This window comes from Heterodontus francisci, chromosome 30 (assembly GCF_036365525.1).
Source record: "Heterodontus francisci isolate sHetFra1 chromosome 30, sHetFra1.hap1, whole genome shotgun sequence".
Taxonomy (NCBI): Eukaryota; Metazoa; Chordata; class Chondrichthyes; order Heterodontiformes; family Heterodontidae; genus Heterodontus; species Heterodontus francisci.
In genome coordinates this window covers 11,885,522-11,908,513 of record NC_090400.1, presented here as the reverse complement: position 1 = coordinate 11,908,513, position 22,992 = coordinate 11,885,522, and positions in this window count along the sequence as shown.

Here is a 22,992-nt window from a genome sequence, read left to right as displayed (position 1 = left end):
CAGATATATCTGCTGTCTTACTGGCTCTGATTGGCAAATACAGGCACTTAATGCTAATGTTTATTGTATGGTGGGGTGGAGGTCTACAAAGTAAACATTTCATATATTTCACTTTGAGGTGCTCAACGTTACATATACACAGTCAGCTTTTCCCAACCCTCTCAGTGTGACATTTGCTGACTGAAATTCATGCTTTTACTGGATCTGACAAGTCATTCCAGAATTCTCTGAACTTTGCTTGCACAAATGCAGAGTTCCATGATTGGACACAGGTCTGGGGAAGTTGTGGAAGCATCTGGGTCTTACAGGGTTCACCTCAGTATTTACCTGGAGAGGGATTAAGATTATTTCAGTAACTTGTTCTCATGACTAATGTTGCCTACAGCACATTGTAAAAGTCATTTAGAAGGCGAACTCTACCCTGTTTTGTAAAAGGAACTGGCTAATAAAATCCTCTGCTAAATATTGTAAGCTTCCCTTTTGTGTTACGTTCCAGCTTGTAATGATGTTACTGCAGGAGTTCCTCAGGGTAATGTCCGAGGCCCAACCATCTTCAGTTGCTTCATCAATGACCTTCCCTCCATCATAAGGTCAGAAATGGGGATGTTTGCTGATGAGTGCACAATGTTCAGCACCATTTGTGACTTCTCAGATACTGAAGCAGCCCGTGTCCATATGCAACAAGACCTGGACAACATCCAGGCTTGGGCGGATAAGTGGCAAGTAACATTCACGCCACGCAAGTGCCAGGCAATGACCATCTCAAACAAGAGAGAATTTAACCATCTCCCCTTGACATTCAATGGCATTACCATCGCTGAATCCCCCACTATCAACATCCTGGGGGGGTCACCATCCACCAGAAACTGAACTGGACCAGCCACATAAATACTGTGGCTACAAGAGCAGGTCAGAGGCTGGGAATTCCGTGGCGAGTAACTCACCTCCTGTCTCCCCAAAGCCTGTCCACCATCTACAAGGCACAAGTCAGGAGTGTGATGGAATACTCTCCACTTGCCTGGATGGGTGCAGCTCCAACAACACTCAAGAAGCTTGACACCATCCAGGACAAAGCAGCCCGCTTGATTGGCACCCCATCCACCACCTTCAACATTCACTCTCTCCACCACAGTGGCAGCAGTGTGTATCATTTACAAGATGCACTGCAGCAACTCACCAAGGCTCCTTCGAAAGCACCTTCCATACCTGCGACCAGTACCCTCTAGAAGGAAAGAGCAGCAGATGCTTGGGAACACCACCGCCTGCGAGTTCCCCTCCAAGCCACACACCATGCTGACTTGGAACTATATCACCGTTCCTTCACTGTCACTGGGTCAAAATCCTGGAGCGCCCTTTCTAACAGCACTGTGGGTGTACCCACACCCCAAGGACTGCAGCGGTTCAAGAAGGCAGTTCACCACCACCTTCTCTAACACAATTAGGGATGGGCAATAAATCTTGGCCTAGCCAGCGACGCCCACATCTCACAAATGAATAAAACATTAGTGAATAAAAGCATATATTGAAATGTTGAACTTTCAGCTCTGGGATATGGGGCTATCGCTTCAAATTGCCATATACAAAAGATTTACATTTATAAAGCATATATCACTACCTCAGGACATCCCAAAAGTGCCTTACAGCCAATGAAGTACTTTTGAAGTGTGGTCATTGTGGTAATGTAGGTAATATTGGAAAAATGTTTGAGTAAATCCATGCAATTATAGTAAGGCGCCAACTCCCATCACTTTAGGTTTGGTGATAATTTAGCTAACTACTTGCATAACATTTGAAATCAAACTGGTTAAATAGTTTAAAGTGGCAAAGAGCTTCTCGACCTTCTTATAAATGAGTCAAATATTTCTAATGACGTGAGGCAGTAGAAAGTGATGAGGTTTACTTACAGTTGGTGCACTAAAGAGAGCAGTGGGGTCAAGTTTTATGTGAAGCTTTAGGAGTTGAAGATGTTGTTCTGAGTGTGTACAATCCTATAATACTGGGACTAAGGCTGCACCATATTAGACTATAAAATTCACCCAACAATGTGTCAAAAATTTAAATTCCTGGGGAGGCACAGAGTAAACAAACTTTGCAGCTTAATTGCCCACAACCTCACCTGCACTTTTCACAAACTTCCAAATGTACTATGAGAAAAGAACTTTTATGCACTTCAATTTTCCCTGCAATACAAATGGTGGATGTGCTAGGCATGCCTGCAGCTTAGGTTACAATAAGATCATGTCCCAATGCAGCACCCACATAATTACTAGTTATCGTGACATAGGTTTCAGTTTTGGTTTTCAGATAAAAAGAAATGACAACATGGGAAAGGAATTATAACCTGGAGCAGCAAGTAGGTCCAGGTAGAGGTCGGGGGGTTAAAGTGGCCATAAATGCATTTGCATCCGGAAGCCATCTGCAACATGCTAGCTTCCGGGTTTGACTCAGGCGAGTTCGGCTGTTGTGCAAACAACCTCTGGAGAGGCTGGCCATCAATTTAAGTATAATAATCACTCTATTGTCGCAATATTTCAGCCTACAATGGAATTTAATGCCATACCCACGTTTCCCATGTTTCCTGAAATTCGCCATTAAAACCTAGGCGAGAACTCAACAGGAATTCATCAGCTGATTAAAGGTCAGGCAAATACAGCAATAAATACTCAGTGCTTGCAGCTGCTTTCTAACTTCCCACTAGGAAAAGATTTGTTCAGCGTACGTGTGGAGAGAGATTAGTTTTTACACTTCAGAAGTTTTGAGACTCAGATCAGGATGGGTGACACCTTAGCCATCTTAGATTGGACCTCAGACAAGGAGCAAGATGACCATCAGCAGCAGCAACAGATTGCTGTGGAGAGACCTGCAGGTGGTCAACAGAGAGAACTGCAGCTTCTGTACTTGCTCAAAACCTGTTGCACCTATAACATAATTCAGTTCTCATGAAGGTCATTGACTTAAAATGTTAACTCTGTTTCTCTCTCCACAGATGCTGCCTGACCTGATAAGTATTTCCAGCTTTCTATTTTTATTACTAAGCTTTACTCTTTCTTTTCCTAACACTCCTACATGGTGCAACCCCTGTGGCTTCAGCAGTTGTAGAGGCAGACTGCTCAGATCCCTGCTCTAACTACTGAGATGCTTTTGGCCAACATCCTATGGAATTTGGAGCCTGTCAAAGACTGCTCCACCTGCAACTGTGCAGGGGCAGACTTGGCCACTGGGAGACAAGGCAACATGCTGACTGAGCGAGTTAATGGGTGAGAAGTGGGAGTACTTAGAGTGGAGTCCCCACTTTCAAGTCTCCTTTTGGCATCATCCCTCTCATGGGCCAGCCTCTTTAAGGCATCTGACATGTTGGCATCCAGAGTCTGCACGGTTATGGTCAAGGCCCGCATGGACTCTTTTGATTACCGTGATTCATGTTCCACAGAGTTGGCTACTCTTTCCATGGAAGGAGACATCCTTGCAATGCCCTGAAACATCAATCCATTCATGCTTGAGGTGAAACCCTCCATTCTCTCTGCAATCATGGACAGTTTGCATGGAAGACATGTCAAGTAGATTTTCTGTTACCCCGTAACGATTATCTTTCTCATCAACAGTTCAGCAGCTGTGCCCAGTTGAGCAGAGCTTGGAGACGGCTGCACCCTCTGACATGGACTCTCCAAAGCTGTCCCTGCCACCACTGTCTGCTCTTTCTCACTTGTAAAGTGTGAGTCACGAGGTGAAAACCCAACTCTCTGTCTAACTGGACCCACCAAAATGCAAGTCTGAGCTAGTGCACAGTAAGCATGAATCCTGTGGCGGTGCTCCGTGAAGGAATCAGATCCTCTGTGGATTCAACTTCTGTGCCGTCCACTAACAACTGCTGCGTGCATGAAAACCTGGTCAGAGAAAAGATATGAATTAATACTGGTAAGGTAACAATGTTGCAACTTGTCATCATGAAGATGATCATATTTCACTTCTTGCTGAATTCAAGTCAACTTGACTGAGTATTGTATGACATGTGGGTCAATGATATTTAATTATGTCACTGGGTAGCCGGGAAGTCCCTATCTCCCAATTTCCGATTGCCAGGAATGCTAAGATGCCACTGACCTCCAGCACTTACTCATCTGCAGTTGTCAGCTCAGAGATCTGAATGGACCACTTCTGTTTGTCTCCCTTTCCCTTGTGTTTTGTGCTACCTTCTGCAACAGGGAAAGGAGCAGACCTATGAGTGAGTGTAATGGCATGTGTTCACCCAATAGGTGCAGTGCATTTGGTGAGGGTGACTATCAGAGTGGCATGAAATTGTATAAAAATGAGGGTGAGTGGCAGTGATAGATGGATAGATGGGATGTGAAGTAGTGCCAAGAAGGGGAAGGAATGGGTGTGCTTGAAAGTTAAGTGGGTGTGAGGAGTGATGTGATTGAGCAGGCTTGAGAAGGCAGAGTGAAGTGGAGAGGTGATGCCACAACAGGATTATAGGTGAATGTGCAATTGTACTCACGTTTCCTGATCTGATATCATGAATGTACTTCCTGCACTGAAGCCAAGAGCATGACACAAAGCTCCTGCTGTTGACCTTCTTGCCCACCTCCCTCCACAGCTTCTTTGTAGCAGCATCAGGTTTCTTCCTTCCATTGCCGAAGAGAATCTCTCTCCCTCACCATTCATAACATTACATCAAAGGAGGCATCATTGAAGCAGGATGTAGTCTTTGAGCATCCTGAGGCCATATACTGCAATTCTTCCTTCAGTACCAAACCTCCCAACTCCAACAATATTCCTGTTGGGATTGTATCATGCAAGTAGGTACCACACCCTGCTGCCACTCCATTGACGCCAAAGTCGGAAGTAAAATTGTACCGAGGTGCAGAAAGTAGAAAAAGAATTCCAAAATCCTACAAACAGCCAATGATATTTCTTGATTTTTCTGGGTGCTATGAGCAGGACCTTATTTTCTCGCATGCTGTCTTTTGAATCTTGCTGTTTCTGGTAACGTGGTCTCTCAGTTTAGAAGCAGACATATTGTTGCTTTTATAGTCTTGCCAAGCCACTCCAAACAATCACTATAACCTTCGGGTCAACATCCCCCAATACTGTTCCTCTGACTCCAGCTTCTGTGAAACCCTTTCCTTTCACCCCACCAATAGCAACCATGCCTTCAGGCATCAATGGTCTGGAATCCCATTCCTAGTGGCCTCTTCCTCTCCACCTCCTCCTTATAACCCAGATCCTTGACCAAGCTCTTAATGAAGCTTATCCCTATTGTCTTCTTCGGCACAGGGTCTTTTCTTTAATCCCCACACCTCTATGACGTAATTAAAGAAGCTTTTCTATATTAAAGAAGTTTTGTAAATATGAGTTTGTTGGTGCTGATGATTCAGATTCTATTCACTAGAGTACTGATATATACCTTTGGTGCAACAATGCACTAACATGAGCATGTTTAATGTATTGGTGCATGGATTAAATGTTTAACTTTCTATACATAGCATTTAACTTCCTCCTCCAAGACTAGAGTTCTTGGGACATTGCTCCCCGATCACTTTATGATCCCTTTTATTTGTTGCTAGTTTTACATTTGGCTTCTTTCAATATGACTAAGATTGCTCCAGAAGTCACCCTTCCTATGTTATTTTTGCACATATTAATTACAATGTTCTCCCGAGTGCCTTAAACGTTGATGTTGGCCCTGAACTGACTCTTCTGGCCTTTCAGCACTTCAAACATAAATCATGCCCTGGATTTCTGAAATAAGGTTTATGCAGTCTCTGTGGTTCTTCTGATGCCATTTTCCACTTGATTGTGTCAGCAAAAATAAGTCAAGACGCTCGGTTCACTTAGCCAAGTGCAAGATTATTTGATTGAAGTTTAGCTATGGATGGTTTCATCAATTGTTGCCTGTATTCTCACCATACCATCAGAGAAAATGATATTTTAGTGCCAAAATGGTGCATTTAGTGCCAAGTTCAATGATACAGTGAAAATGAAGCTTATTTGAAATTTTCGATCAAAGTACCAGGATAAAATATTTGAACATTGAGGCTGAATTCTGTGAAAATATAGCTCACCTTCAATTTACCTCTGGAGGCCAATTTGTGTATGTGAATAAGGGTATTTCAGAATTAGATGAAAGCAAGTGCCTGAATTATTTATCACACGTCTGCTGATCAGGCTGCATGCCATCACTACAGCAGAGATGCTGCACTAATTCCCAGACTGGAAGAATGAGAGCACAGTATATGCTTACAGAGGGCAAGGAATCAGTGATGCAGCAGCATGTTAAAAAGACAGAGATAAATATCCAGAGGTACAACTGACTGCTTCATCAGCGCAATAGATTCTCTATAAAAGTGTGATAGCAGCAAGAAGAAAACAGGAAGGCAAAAAATGCTGAACTGCATCGTCATCATCATCAGCAATCCCTCGTGTTGAGGATCATTTTTCCTTGCAACTGTTGGATGGAAGTGAGATGTCAGCATTGGCTGTTGGTTTGCAGCTGGCTTATGAGTCCTATCTTAGCCTTCCAGGCTCTCCCACAGTGAGGACATCGGTTGTCAGCCAGAAGAGGTGGTGGCGGATTGTTGACTGGAACAGCTTCCCTCCCTTTCCTTCTCTTTCGCTGTTCTCGCTCAGTGGCTGCTCTTGTTGATTAAATGATCTCCCAAAGGCCATTTGGTCACAATTGGGCATCTGCTTCCCATATGTTGATATTACTACAGCAGCCCATCATGGAGGCATCAAGCTTGTCTTTGAAACAGTTCTTTTGGATCCCGTGTGAACAGGCTCCCTGGCACAGCTGACTAGAGCACCTGTTTGGGCAGTCTAGAGTCAGGCATTCTGGCAGCATGTCCCATCCATCTCAGCTGATGCGAGATTATCATGGCCTCTATACTTGACGTACTTGTGTCTTGGAGGATGCTTATGTTTGTTCTTTTGTCCTCCCACTTGATTCGAAGACAGCATTGATGTTCTTCTAGTACCTTGACATGGCATCTATAAGTTGTCCAAGCTTCAGTACCATAGAGAAGAGTGGGAAGACCACTGCCCGGTCGACTTTAAGTTTATTGTTGAATTTGATATCATGATTCATTGTACTCACAGGAATAAAGGTAAATTTTAAAGTGGGTCCAGAAACAGAGAGACCTGGCAATTCACATACACATATCTTTGACACTGGCAGGACAAGTGGATTGTTAAAATTGTTAAAAAGCATATGGGATCCTTGGCTTTATAATAGAGGCCTAAAGTACACAAGTAAGGGAGTTATGCTAAACCTTTATAAATCACTGGTTCATCCTCTGCTGGAGTACTGTGTCCAATTCTAGGCACCATACTTTAGGATGTCTAGGCCTTGGAGAGGGTGCAGGGAAGATTTATTTATTTAGAGATACAGCACTGAAACAGGCCCTTCGGCCCACCGAGTCTGTGCCGACCAACAACCACCCATTTATACTAACCCGACAGTAATCCCGTATTCCCTGTCACCTACCTGCACAGGGAGCAATTTACAACAGCCAATTTACCTATCACCTGCAAGTCTTTGGATGTGGGAGGAAACCGGAGCACCTGGCGAAAACCCACGCAGACACAGGGAGAACTTGCAAACTCCGCACAGGCAGTATCCAGAATCGAACCCGGGTCCCTGGAGCTGTGAGGCCGCGGTGCTAACCACTGCGCCACTGTGCCACCCTTTACCAGAATGATAGCAGGGATGAAGGACTTCAGTTTTGTGGAGAGACTAGAGAAACTGTGATTCTTCTCTAAGAGCAGGGAATTTTTCTTGAATAGAAAAAAATTGCAGGGTTATGCTGAAAGAGCAGTGGAATTGAACTAATTCGATTTTACAAAGCGACAGCACAGGTACAATGGACCAAATGGCCTCCTCCAAGCTGTAAGATTCTATGATTTGATTCTATGAACAGAATATTGGGAGGTGAAAGCAATAAAGAAATAACCATTGTAAATTGTACCTTAAAATACAATTAATTGCCATGCCATATATGAATAAGTGGCCTCATCTGGGACAACTGAATCATCACTGAGACAATAACTCATCCTGCAGCAGCATTCAAGTATTGGATACTCAAAATTCACTTGAAAAATTGGCCTGGTCATCCATCAATGTTCAGGCTACAAATAAAAAGGAGAAAAACTGCAAATCTGAAACAAAATCAGAAAACACTGGAAATACAAAACAGGCACTTCTGATGGAGGGAGAAAGTCTGCCCCCTTTACATATATATTGGTGGACCTACTGTATTTCTGACACCTTCTATATCTGTTTCAATCTATAATTTCCAGCTAACTAACAAAAAGCTTTTGCAGCCAGTTTTTAGCCAGAGGATATTTTTGACAGTGGAACCTGTATGGCTGAGAAAAAAAAGGCAAATGTTAAAAAAAAAAGTCAGCAAAAATAAGACCACCGTTAGCATGTTGCAGTTGCACAGAACACCTTTGGTGTTATTGACTAAGGTGATCTCAGTGCTGTAGGTGGGACCAAAGCCAGATTGAAGGGATTCAAAACAGACTGTGATGAAGGAGAAGACTTGAGAATCTTAAGTGGAATGGAAGGCTGGAAATGGAGTTATTATTAGAAGGGGTGGAGAAGCCCAGGGTTAAGAAAGAATTGATGACAGCAGTTTCGAGGAGAGGGAATAGTAAATAATAGTAGAAAGCATTAGACCAAGAACAGGTAGCAGGCGATTAGTAACTGCATCAGGAAGACTCATGGCCGAAATGGGTGGAATTTTCCCAGGGCAGGAAAGGCGGGTTCAGGGGCAGGGGGAGTAGGAAAAATTGCAGAAAATGCCTTTGGGCCGGGATCCTGACGTGGTCCCGCCTCCTTCCGTCTTTCCCAGGGTCAGGTTGGGAGTGAAATCGGAAACCCCCACGGCTGAGGCAGGAAGCCAATTTAGGCAATTAAAATGGCAATTGAAAGGCATTTTACATTTGCAATGCCTCTTTCCCAACAGCGCACAGGTCACAGGCTATATTGGCAACTTGGCAGGTTAAAGAAGGCAAGTGCACAGTGAGAAGTTATTGAGGCCTGAAACTGGCATGATATCAGCACTATAAAAGGAGAAACTGGAAAGCCTGAGGTCAGCCACAATCAGCTTGCAGTAACAGGAGCAGATCCTTGAGACTAATCTCAGTGATTTTGTGTGGGGAAAGCAACTTGGCAACATTTCATTGACGTGACTTCAAGACCTCTATGGGGCTTTTGATCTTTTCACCTGTGAGCTTACACAGGGACATGGGGTCCACATAGTCTGAAGTAGGGTGAACCATTGAGGAGTAGGTGCAGCGTCCTCCAGATCAGCAGCCACAGCTGCAGGGGACAGCAACTGTAAGAGGAGCAGGAACTGCATCATTCTACACAGGCACATGTAACTGGATGAAACAGAGGGTATAGCCACAGGGAAGTACCCCAACGAAAGCAATACCCTCAGCACAGTGTCAAGAGACCAAGTATCAACTCCCTGGACCTCTTGGCACAGCAGTGACTGCGAAGGCTGCAGATCTCGTGTCAGGTGGCCGCGAACCTCTGCGCTCTCATGGAGGAAGAACCAAGGCCGGTAGGAGTAGGTGGCCATCCATTGCCTGTGGCAATCAAGGTGACCATAACTCTCAATTCTTTTGCGTCTGGCTCATTCAAGGCTCAGCTGTTGCCATCTGCAGATTTCACAATCCACAGCTGCATCAGCCAGGTAACGGTTGCTTTGTTTGGGAAGGCAGGATTTACTCAGGTCCAGGGCATGCTAGACTGCACCCATGTAGCGATCAAGGCTCCATCGGAACAGCCAGGTGTCTTTCTGAATCGGAAGGGATTCCACTCCTTCAGTGTGCGGCTGGTAAGAGTCAACTGCAGAATGCTGCCATGATATCTTTATCCTTCAGCAGTCTCAGATGCCTCAGCTCTTCACTCCACCAGACAACCTCAGTGGCTGGCTCCTGGGGGAACAAGGGTACCCTGCTGAAGACACCAGTGCAGAACCTCACCACAGAGGCACAAGAGAGGTATAATCAGAGCCACAAGAGAATAACCCATTGGCTTGCTCAAAAAGCAGTTCCGCAGCCTTGAACTATCTGGGGAGCCCTTCAATACGGGCTGGCCATGGTCTCCCAGATAGGTGGGGGGAGGTCAGGGGAGGGGTGGGGGGGGTGCGCTGCACCCTGCACAACCTAGCATTTCAAAGAGGAGTGGAGCTGGCCCCAGAAGAAAGTGGGGCGTGCTGGGAAAATGACAGAGGAGGAGGGCTCAGTAGAGCATGACCATCCAGAAGTGCCACCAATGCCTGGTACTATAGACCAGCATGCCAGAGAAGTCTGCAATGCCCTCATCTAGGCATGGTTTAGCTGAGCACAGTGCGTGCACCAGTGCACTTGTGCCATCTGGATCCCTGTGGCAGACAGTACAGCCCTACTCACCACCCCCTCCCTGTTGCATCATTGGGCTTGTATTAGTAGTGTTGCAGGGCTTTCTAAAGAGGCTTAGATTCTGGTAAAGGTTAATTAACAACTCTATTATTTACAGTTACTATATACTGTCCGCAAGCCACCTAAGCTAGCATCCTTCGTGCTGCTATACCTTCTTCTCAAGCCTCTCTCATGTGACTGTTACATGATCATTCGTACAGAGGGAGGGGGTCTCTCTCACTGTCTTCGGTATCAACCCTTTACATCCTTATACGACACCTACCCCCAAGTCTTTATCTAACATTTTTCCAAACATATATACATTTATGACTTCACAACTCTCCTTTCTCCCCCGAAGTCCCTGACTTGACAGGTTCAGTCTAATTGGAGGTTTGACAACTCTCCCCAATCTAGGACGATCAGTAGTCTTCGTAGGATGTTTGGGTTCATGACTTGGTTTTTCGTTTCCATGAGTTGTAGTATTCTGTTCGGTTTGGGTTTGTTCATCTTCATCTGTATCTTGCAGATGGATCATTGGCTGTTGCTTTTGTGGAATAGGAATGATATTCCTCCGATTCCTTCAGATGTTTCTTTCATTCTTTCGTATAACATGTTTATGGATGTCTGTACCTTCTCATTCCAAGTCATGTATCCAAACTGTTTGACCATTGTTTAATTTGGGGAAGCTTCTCGTTCAATCTCCTGTTACAATTCTGGGTTTGTTTCCTTCTGTAGGAGTTTTCGTTTTCTCGAACTTTCTCATAGTCTTGAGTTTTCAATCCTGGCATTAATTGTTGAGGCAATAATGGAAGCCGTGTTCTTAACTTCCTTCCCATTAGTAATTCTGCTGGAGATAATCTGCACAACAGTGGCATTGAATGATAAACTAGGATTGAGATAGGAAGTTCTTCATTTCCTTAAGTAAAGATTGTACGGTTCTCACATCTTGTTCTGCCTTGTCATTGGACTGTGGATACCTCAGTCAGCTCGTAAGATGCTGAAAGCGCACCTTCATGGCAAATTGGGTAAAACATTCGTTCGCGAACTGGGGTCCGTTGTCTGATAGTATCTTAGCCAGAATCCCATATGTCGCAAAGATGTCTCTAACAATTCCAAGTCATGTATCCAAACTGTTTGACCATTGTTTAATTTGGGGAGTAGTAGATAAATGATATATGACTTCCCACCAAACATGAATAAATCCACGCCTAGCCTTTGCCAAGGTCTAGTTGGAAATTGGGTAGTCAACAGCAGTTTGCGCTTTGCTGGCTTCTGTATCATGCATGTCTGACAGTTGTTGATCATGGTCTTGATATCCTTAGATATGCCAGGCCACCATCCCGAAGATTGTTCCCTCACTCTGCACTTGCTTATACCAAAATGGCCTTGGTGTAATCAATCTAAGATATTGGATCTCATTGAAGTAGGAATAATAATTCTGTTGTTGCAAACAAATAAGTCATCAATTATGGTAAAGTATTTTCTATACTCATGGAATATCTTCATTGTTCTCCCTCCTGTACTTTCTTGTGGCTGCCCATGCGTACAATATTCTCTAATGCGAGTGCACTCTTAGTCATTCTTCTGTGCTTGTCGCATTTCTCAACTTCTGTGTGCTTGCTGGCCAACTTTGTGCTGGGTGTTGCGAGTATGACTGTCACCTACGAGATTCGCATCTTCCTGCGATGGATGATCTACGGTTGCCCTCGATAACGCATCAGCTGATGAGTGGAAGGAATTGTTTACCTTTGTTTGCTTGACTTCGGCTACCTTTTCAATCAACTGCAGTTCCAAGCATACATTCCTGCTCAGTGAAGAAAATTCTTGATTGTGAAAGATATATAAAAGGTCTCTACGAGTTGTTTGCCTCTAGGCTGAAGAGTTGCTTGGAGTTTGCTTTTTACTCGCAGTTGTGGCCCACCTGGACCATGCAACTGTATATCTGTCAGTTGTAGGTAATGTCTCTTCACCCAAGGCTCTTGGTCAGACAATACCGTGATACTAGCCCATGTCAAGCTTAAAATCCGTGAGATGTCCATTCATGTAGATGTCTACTGTCCAGAAATCTTGGACTGGATTCCTGATTTCTCCCAAGAACTCTTCTGGTTCTTTCTCTTATGGGTACTGCTGTACTTGATTCACTGCTCTTTGCGTGAAGGTCTTCTACTTTGTACCTTTAAGCGCATAAATTATGTTGTGGCACATCTTCCCACACTGTCCAGTTTTTCCACATGTAAAACACTCAGTTTACTTGCTGGGCACTGCTCTCATCTGTGGGTCTTCTTGGCTCCACAACGTTGGCAAGGTTTTACTGTTTCATGCTCCTTCTCACCTGTATGTTTTTTCTTTTCCTCAAAGTGTTTCCCCGGCTTTGCCTTAACCAGCTGGATGGGCATTGGACTCCTTCTCAGCCACGGTTTGTCTTCAGCTCGTAGGATGTCCCTATTCAAAGTCTTGGAGTACCTCTTCAAATTTAATCGGTAGATTCGTTGATCCCTTGTTGGACAATTACGTCATCCACTATCACTTCTACTGAATATAGGAGAGTGTTTACTTCTCCACTTAAGATTCAGAGTTGCTTCCCAACTGCATACCAAATTTGAAGAACCTTTTTTTCCATACTAGTCAATTTTGGACCTGATTGGGACCTTCTTGATTCTGGAAACTCTCAGGCATTCCCAATTTTGGATCCATATTGATTCCTTTTTTTGTTAGGCTTTACTAGGGTGTTCCCTTTTAATTTTACATCGTTTCAGGCTTGGTTTGAGGTGTTCGCATTCTGTTCAGGGCTTTCCCGCGCTCTGACTTTTCCAGCACTTTCTGATTACCGCGATTTTTCTCCTCGGCGAGGCTGAGCAATGGCTGCCAGCTGTACTCATCTCCCTAGTCGCCAATTCGATCGAGATCGCATTCTGCACCCGATTTTATTTTCAGTGCCCCATTTAAATAAATGGTCAGTTTCACCGTCTCACCAATCCTGGATCGTCACCCAGCATGAAGACTCGGACCTGACTGCTGGATGTACTGGAAGTACCAATGCAGAAGCCCACGCTGCTGTGCTGTGGGCTGAGAGGCTGCAAAGCTCTTCACAGCCTCTTCTGCCAGTAAGTAGTTTTCTTACTGTACCGAGACAGTATTTATCTTTAAATTTCTCTGTCATTCCCCTGGTGTTTCTTCCAAAGGTAAGATCTTCAAATTCTCCTGGTTGCTTTCACCATTGCCACCATGTTGCACTGTTGGGCTTGTTTTAGTAGCATTGTAGGGCATTCTAGAGAAAGTCTTAGACTCCAGTAAAGGTTAACTAACAACTCTATTATTTACAGTTACTGTATACACTCCGCAAGCCACCTAAGCTAGCATCCTTTGTGCTGCTATACCTTTTTTCTTCTCAAGCCTATCTCATGTGACTGTTACATCATCGCTCGTACGATGGGTGGGGTCTCTCTCATTATCTTCAGTATTAACCCTTTATATCCTATACTACACTTCCAACAATCAAATCTACTCACTGCAAAAAAGCCATCCATCCGTTACATTTTCAGTCTTCCATTGTCATCCATGAGTCTCATGCCATTCACCTACATTCATTTTCCCGTTATCAATGTTGAATGGAACAAAAACTACTCCGTGACACTTATCAGATGACAAAAAGACACGCCTCATTGAAATAAATGTTATCCTTGTGACTGTAACATTGGAATAGGCTGCCAAGTGATTACCTTTGTGCAACTAAGACCATTTCCACATCCACCTTCTCTTACTTCTACATGGTGATATACCGTGACTTCAGAAGAGTTGGTGGCTGCTGGCTTGTTTCCCTGCTCCGTCACGAGATACATCCTCTGGGTAGTGGAGCCCATGAGGGCCCCGCCAATGACTGCCCCACCTGCAACTGTGAAAGGACAGATTCGCTCATGGGGAGCAGCACACAGCATTTGTGACTCTGTCAGAGGGGCTGAGGGCACAGGCCGTGACATGCAGGCGCCTTGAGGAGAGCCCCCACTGCCATATTCCCTGTCTCCCTCTTCACTCTCAGGGCCCACCTGCACTTCCCTGCTAACCAAGAGTGGGAGAGCACTTGGCAGCATTTGAATGCAGTGTTCAGCTATCAAGAAGACTGTTTGATCAATGCTTCTTAAGGTCACCATCATCATGTGGAGGCCACTGTTGTGTGACTGCATCCATTCGTGCCTGACTCACCATGAGCTTGGCCACACTTTCAATGGAGGTGGTCATGTGCTCAAATGCCTGATACATCACAGCACTAATGGCAGAGATGGACTCCTCCATCTTCAGCACATGATGTGCACAGCCTCTGGAAATTCTGACAGATGTCCACATATTTCCATTTGCCGCTATACAAGTATCTGCTTAGTGTATGGCCCAAGCATCTGTGCAGAGCAACAGGTGTACTCAGACTTCCAATGTGGACTCTCCACAGCTGTCTCTGCCTTTAGCACCTGCTCCTGCTCTCGTAAAGTGCTCCTCGCCTTGTGCCACCCTTTCTATCTGTGATGCAGGACCCACCGAGATGAGTGTATCTGCGCTGGTGGATGAGTCATGATCCTCCTCTGAGGACTGCATTGCCTCTTCCCTCATCTCCTGGTGTGCCTCAGGCAACGCCCCTTTGGGAGAAGAAGAGCATTTGCTCGTGCTACACACAGGTTAGAAAGGGTTCAAACCCTAGCATTTTGCAAATCAGATTTAATATATTGGTTACAATGGTGAAACACAAGTGACAAGTCAGTACCGTTCCTATGTAATATATAATGCTTTCACCCAGTCTCTGTGCTACACTCATCTCTCCATTGGCAATGGCCTGCACTGCCGATTTCCAGGGCATCCTTCTTCATTACCATCAGGATGGCCAAGGATGCGATTCCATCCCCACGCTTGTCTGCCTGTCCCGGGAGTTGTAGGCTATCTTCTCATACAATGACAAAAGGCAGGAGTTAGGACTATAAGTACAGTCTTTGGTCAGGAAGGAGGCACAACATTTGAAGGGGACTCACTGTGGGATGGGACTGCTAGGTCAGCGCATTGAGAGCGAGTGTCAGTGCTATCTGGGAGACATTCTTCGATGAGGCACACAATTTTCAGTCACAGAGGATATCTGTGCTGAAGACTGCGAAGGAGGTGAGGAGTGATGGCTGCCAACTGAGAGTTGCATGGCACTCATATTGCTGGACCTCAAGAGGTCATTGAACCGCTTCCTGCACTGGATCCACGTCCTCTCCACCACACTCTGGCTGCTTGCCTCCTCTGCGAACTCCAGCCAAACCGATTTGATGAGATGACTGACCTCCTCCTGCCATCCTCTGGAAAAAGCACCATCTCCATACCCTGACTGCTTCCAACATTACCTGAAAGGACCTGTCCGTGAAACATTCATTCTCCTCCTCTTTTGTGCCTCTCACTGAGCAAATCACACCGCACAGTGCTGCCACTGCAAGTGCAGGTGCCCCTTTGAATACTGATTCTTCATTCGTGCTTCTAATGCTTCATCCTGCCTGCACCCCCTAACTGGATGGCAATCCGGAGGTGGGCTCTTACTTGGTTAGCTCCCAGAAAGAGCAACCAGAAGGCCAACTACTCAGAGGTTTGGGCTTCCGAGCTGGAAATTGCCCTATTTCACCAGCGAGTAGGGGGAGAAGATTCCACCCAATGAGTCTGTAGCTTCTTCTAGCCTCCATCCCAACCCTCACCAAAGAGTTGTGGATTTGGAGGGTTTAAGAAAAACAGAGCGTGTTTCACAGCATGGAAGACAGTGGGGCGGGAGGAAGCTAAGGGCAATAAGCAATTAGAAAATTTGAGATGAAGAAATGAATGAGTGCTTCACACTGCATCTTCGAAGCAAAGATTGGAATAGCTAGAATGGACTAAAGCAGGCAGTTTATACTGGAGAAAAGAAGTTTAGAGTTGTCCTTGCTGTCCAAGCCTAAGATAGTCAATTGTAATACTACATTCATACATTGTAGAAGAGTTAAACATTGCTTTAAAGATTTGGGTCAATGTGCGTTAAAATATTCCAAATTCAGAAGACTGAAGTGGCAACTAGGTACAGTATTACAACAATGGACATTTAACATTTAAAGAGCTTAGCGTTCAAAACCTAGTCTTAAATTACAAAGGCACGCAACAGCCTACTGGACTGAACATTGAGTTCAATAATTTCAGAGTATGACTGGCCCCCCCACCCCCCCGCCCCGTTTGTTTTAGTTTTATTTTGTATTTTCTATTTTTATTTAATTTTATTTTAGTCTGTTTTATCATTACACTTTTATTAACCAGGTGCCTGCCCACTTTTATTTTCATGTTTTGCTTTTGGCTAGGGCTTTTATTATTGTCATTTAACACCCTCTCTGCACTAACGCTTTGTATTTCACCACACCATTAACACACTCACTCTGAGCAGCTGAAAATTTTCAAGGTGTTCAGCCACCCAATCCTGAATTATAGACTTGAATAATTTTCTGGTAACAAATGTTAGGCTAACTAGTCTATAATTTGCTGGTTTCCCTCTCTCACCTTTCTAAAATAGAAAAGAGTGACATGTAGAACTTTTCAATCAAAAGGAACGGTTCCCAAATCAGGATAAGTTTGGAAGATAGAGAAAGCTATGGGTTCACGTCTATGGCAGGGAGGGATTGTAGGGGGAGATTTGGATTAGTGGACTAGGGGAATAAAGAAATCAGAATGGCGAAGCAGGGATAACCTACTTTAAGTTGATTGACACTTATGTTACAGCAGCCTGCCTTTTTTAAGCAGAGTTGAGAAATCTGCTTCTGACTAGTTTAAGCCATTTGTGCTTTGCGATTCATGCTATATGGCAAGGAGAATATTTGATTCATTCTTTAGTTCTCCTTCTGCACAATATATGCCATTTATGGAGAAAAGCATAAGCAATGAATGTTCCCCAGGCCATGCCCAAGCTGCCTGGTGACTATCCATGAGAAAGTACAGCAACGTATTCAAGGTAACTTAGCTCTTTACCTTTAAGGGGAAGATGCACAGGATGATTGTAAAAGGATCATGAGAACACTGTGTGCTTAGTTTTTAATTAGATTAGAAAATTATGAAATCATAGAATCATTACAGCATAGAAGGAGGCCATTCAGCCCATCGTGTCCGCACTGGCTCTCTGAAAGAGCAACTCCATCAGTTCCATTCCCTTGTCTTTTCCCCATAACTCTTCACATTCTTCCTTTTCATATAACTGTCAAATTCCCTTTTGACTGCTTCAATTGAACTGCCTCCAACACGTTCTCAGGCAGCGCATTCCAGACTTTAACCATACTCTACGTGAAAAAGTCTTTCTTCATGTCACTTTTGCTTCTCTTACCATATACTTTAAATCTGTGCCCTCTCATTCTCGATCCTTTCATGAGTGGGAACAGTTTCTCTCCATCTACTCTGTCCTGACCCCTCATGATTTTGAATACCTCTATCAAATCACCTCTTAGCCTTCTCCAAGGAGAACAGTCCTAATTTCTCCAATGAGAATAAAACATGAAAAAGATGACACACACAAAACAGCAAACTGTCCACGTACACACTATTTAACATCAGATATAAAATTGCATTGGTCACACCCAATTGGTCACAATCCGCACTTGTGAACTATAAAAATGAACTTATGAAGTAAACCCGAAATGGATACTTTTCTTGTAAACAAAATGGTCTAAGAGGTCAGATGATGTTTCCTTTCCTGCCAATACATATTGAACCACAAGAACCCTGAGCTAATTTTCATGTCTGGATAAATCCTGGAGAAGTCATTAAAATACAAACGACCTTTCTGGACACATCCCTGAGAAATCATTAAAATGCAAGCAATCCTTTCTGTGGTAATGGCTGCTTCTCCCCAGCTGATTGGGTTGACAATACTGTCGCAGACTTTAAACTCCAAACTCAAGTTCCAAAGAGTGAAAATTCCTACTTTATCAAGACCAGATGAGGATGAATGAAAACTGGGGCTGAACTTTATTAGCGCGCCACACTTCACGGTGGCGCGCTTCGAAGCCGGCGGCCTTCCGACAAAGTGCTGCCGCTGAGCACCACGATATTTTACATGGGGGCTCATTTAAATGGAGGGGCGAAGTGGCTGCCCCCTCTATGTCAACAGGGGTGGTCGCTCTGTCCCCGGCAATGATGTCCGGCACTACCGCGCAGGCGCTGGCGCCGCTTTTAAAGGGCTTCAATCCCTTCACATAAATTTGACTGTTTAAAGATCAAGTACGTTGTTAATTTTTTAAAGTGAAAATCACAAGCTAGAGGCCCTTTCCCAACCCCCACAATGGTTGTTTTATACGCCAATATGACCAGCATTAATTTTATTTCCACCCTGAACAGCGCCGCCCCCGCCCCCACAACTTTGGCACTTTTGCCCTTCAACCCCTTCCCACCATCCCCACAACCAATAAAAAATGTTTTCCCTGCTCGCCCTGAGAATTTCAGTCCTCCCCCCTCCCCACCAGTGTGTCGCCTCGGAACTCCGTATGGAGTTCCGAAGGCACGCGAGTTGCAGTGGGCGGCGGTAATATCGGTGTGGGAAGGTCGCCAGGACCAGGTAAGTGAATTTGCATTTGTTTTACATAATTTTAAGATTTAAATGAAGGCCCCACCGCCGAGTAGCCAGGGGGCCGCACCAAGGCCTCACTACCACGGTAAAACGTGTGGGACCTTCTCGGTGTCGAGAGTCGTGGTGTGCCTCTCCCACAAGCATTTTACAGGCCCCCCAGCCCTGACCCCCGTTGTTGAGGGGCTGGTAAAATTCAGCCCCTGCACTCTATTGTCTAACAATGGCCTCACCATCAGAAACCATTTATGACGACAATGGAAAGATAAACTATGGTCACATGACAAACTAGGTTTCTGATAAGGAGCTTTAATAAACGTATATTTTGGGCAGACCAAGGAAATCCATCTATGCCATCGAAGAAAAGGAGCCTGCCTAACATTAGCAGCTTTGAATTATATGCAGGCAGCGACTGGTGTTTGGCCTTAAACTCCCGACCTAAGAAACTGTACAACAACTTCATCATTGACCTTTGGCTGGAATATAACAAGAGCCGTCTGCAACAGTGCATCTGTCTTCCTGACCCTCCCAAGGCTTTCTTCGGTGAACAAAGGAAAAGATTACACGTCTTCACGGTTTCAAATCTTCACTTCAGGGAAAAGCAAGTTGAACAGAGAACTCTTTAAAATTATCAGACCTAACGCACATTATCTTTATAATCACTATCTTTTCTTGAATGTGTGTGTATCTGGGAGAGTGGGTGTTGTTGCATATATTTTGGGTGTTGAAGAAACATTTATTTTTCTTGTAAATTTATGAGAAAACCTGTCATTCCTCAGTTCTTGACAATTTAAGCACTCGGGTTAAAAAAAACATTTTTCTTTAAAAAAAAACACCATCTTCGGTCAGTCAAGACATGAAAAGGAGGAACTATCCCCATCATCTCTCACCTGTCCGTAACAGACTGGAGCTGGTCATCCAGGGTCTGAAACATTAGATTAAATAAGTGAACTGGACGTGGGAGGTAAATTGATTGTTAAAATTGTTGAAAAATAGATCAGTAGGTTTTCTCAATTTCTTTACTGTGATAAACTTAAGACATGGCTACGCTCAAGACCAAAGTCTTTGTAGAACAGGAAGAATTACATTGGTGTGCATTAAATGTTGACGAAATAAAAGCTATAGCTAACCAGGTGGCAGTAACTTTAAGGCCAAAAGCAAGGAAGCCAGAGATCCTTAAAACTCTGGCTAATCATTTTAACATTGACTCAGAAAAAGAAACAGGCATGGAACCCGAGACTGACAAAGTTACACTAGCTAGAATTCAAATGGAAAAAGAACTTGCCATGCAAAAATTGGAATTGAGTTTCAAAGGGAAAAAAGCAACAGGAGAGAAAAACGAAAAGGGAAAAAGAACAGGCAAAAGATGCAAAGGGAGAGAGGCAAGGCAATTTGTGTTAGATAGGGAAAGATTGAAATTGCAAAGTGAGGGTACCACCAGCAATTCAAATACGGACCCCAATTCAGAGCAAAACTTTGATCTCCTGAGACACTCACGATTAGTGCCGAAATGAGGATGAGTTCGAATCAGACTTTATCTCTTTTTGAGAAAATTGATCATGCGTTAAAGTGGCCAAAAGAGTCTTGGATCCTCCTTCATAAAGTAAATTGATGGGAAGAGCCCATGAAGCTTACCACAGGAAAGCTATTTAGATTATGAGCAAGCCAAAACTGCTATTTTAAGTGCCTATGAGTTTGTCCCTGAAGCATACAGACAAAAATTCAGGAATACTTGAAAAAGGCTTATCCAAACCTTCACTGAATTTGAGTGAGTTAAAGCCCAAATCTGACTCACCGTAGGAAGATCTTTGTCAGTCTCAACCAATTGTTTTGGGAAATAAAAGGTAAACAATAGACAAATCAGTCTGCTCAAGGAAAGTGACCATGCAGATGGAAGCCTGCCATCCCAAACATGCTGATAACTCCCAGGTGTTAAACTCCAGAAAGCTTGTTATGGAAGGATAATGCTGGCACCTATCTTTACTCAGTTTCCCATTTATTGCACTAAGTAAAAGAATTACAAATATCTCACTCAAACCCTTCACCAGTCTCACTAAGTGCCTGCTTATAAGTGCTCAAGTAAGACCCCAATTAACAGCCTCCACCTGCATATAGTCAAACAATTGATACACAATTAACAGATTAACACAGGGTAGGAAGGACAGATTGGGGAAAAGTATAAAAAACTACTGAAACCGCAATCAAAACAAATGCCCTTTCCTATTTGATTCCTTGCAAGTCAGAAAATATCCCCCGCTAATCATAACACAACTAAATGCCTTGTCCAATGTAAAGTATGAATTTTAGCATTGATTCCTTGTATGCATTTACACATTCATCATCCCCAGCCCCCACAATCTTGTATTGTGTACAAATCCAATCCTCAGAGTTGCTTTCTACAGGTCTTTTGATTAAAAGGCTCAGTTTTGACCCATCTCATCTGAACTCATCCTATTTGGGTCAGCTCGTTTTTTTTTAGCAAGACTTGCAACAGTCCCCAGTGTCTAATTACCTCCATCTTTTCCCCTTGCACTAAAAACAGCTTGGCAATGAATTCAGAACTGGGGATCTTGCATTTTATTTCATTGTAATTGAACCACACTTCTTTAAAGATGTATGACACCATGCAGCAGAATATTATAATAAGTAGCTTTGTTTCAGTATTAATAGTTATTACAAAATGCTATCAGTAATATTTTCACCTTCCCTAGTACATCAAAAGAAAACTACATTTTGATCTAGATTTACAGCGAAAAAGGTATTTTGTTTGTTTTAACAGTACAAATGGGTTTGAATGTTTTGGTGAATGCTTCCTGATATTAATTTTCCATTTTACACTCGAGTTTTGAGGTAAAATTACTGGTAAAATAACCATTCTTTTGGCCAAGGGACAAGTTCTGCATTGTAACCTCACATGTTGTAAAATCAGCCAATATGGCTGGCCCCTGATTAATGAGCGGCCTGCTCTCCGTTCCCATTCCCAATGAAACAAGAAAGGGACATAACTGTAAAAATGCAAAAGTAACAAGATGAACAAACCTGCATTCTAACTAGTAAATGCATTTTCTCTGCAGAGATACTATAAATTTATACTTTACAGATTTCATTTTATGCCTCAAAAACCTAAATGGTAATCTGTAAACTATCACAACACTTTGTATGCTAGTTAAGTTGATTCCTGACACAAGAATTTGCATCTGTTTGGTGCCTTTAACATAGAAAGACATACCAAAGTTCTTTACCGAGCTGTAATATATTTTTTAAAAAAGGATGCCAAACAGAAGTGATATTAGATGGAGTGCTCCAAGGCTTGGGCAAAGAGGTGGGTTTCCAGAAGCGTGTTAGAGGAGGAGAAGGCTGTGGAGAGTTGGAGGAGTTATGGGAGGGAATTACTGAGCATATGACATAAGCAACTGAAGGTGTGGCTGCCAATAGTGGGTGGCGGGTGCATGCACCAGAGCCAAAGTCACTCATTACGTACTCAATAATCACTGTGGTGCCAAGTTAGTACTGGCCCTACTATTAAAACATCAACTTTAACATGAGCAGCCGCCCACATCAGTCTAAATGAGATAACTATTATCCATTTTCTTTAACACCCATTTCAAAGTTGCTGGATAGAGCGACTTAAGTGCACCGATTATTTCAAGCAGAACCAACTGTGTTTACTCACTATTTCACACCTCGATAAGGTGTATTGATGTAAGAACAAGCATAAGTAAGTAAATATGTAAATAACACTTTGTTCATGTTCAATTACTATTTGTGTATTTAAATCCTTATAATCCATCTAAATATTGCAGGATACAGTTTGTACTAAGCACTGACTGCAATTTAAATAAAGCCATAGGTCAGAGTGGAGCAGGAAACAACAGAGCAAAAGTTCATTGCACAGAAGGAACATTCTTGTGATATAGTAATGGCACTATGATGTTTTACTGGTCATCGCGTAAAGCGGGTAAATTGCATTAACACAAACACACACATTATAAGCAGTGGAGATC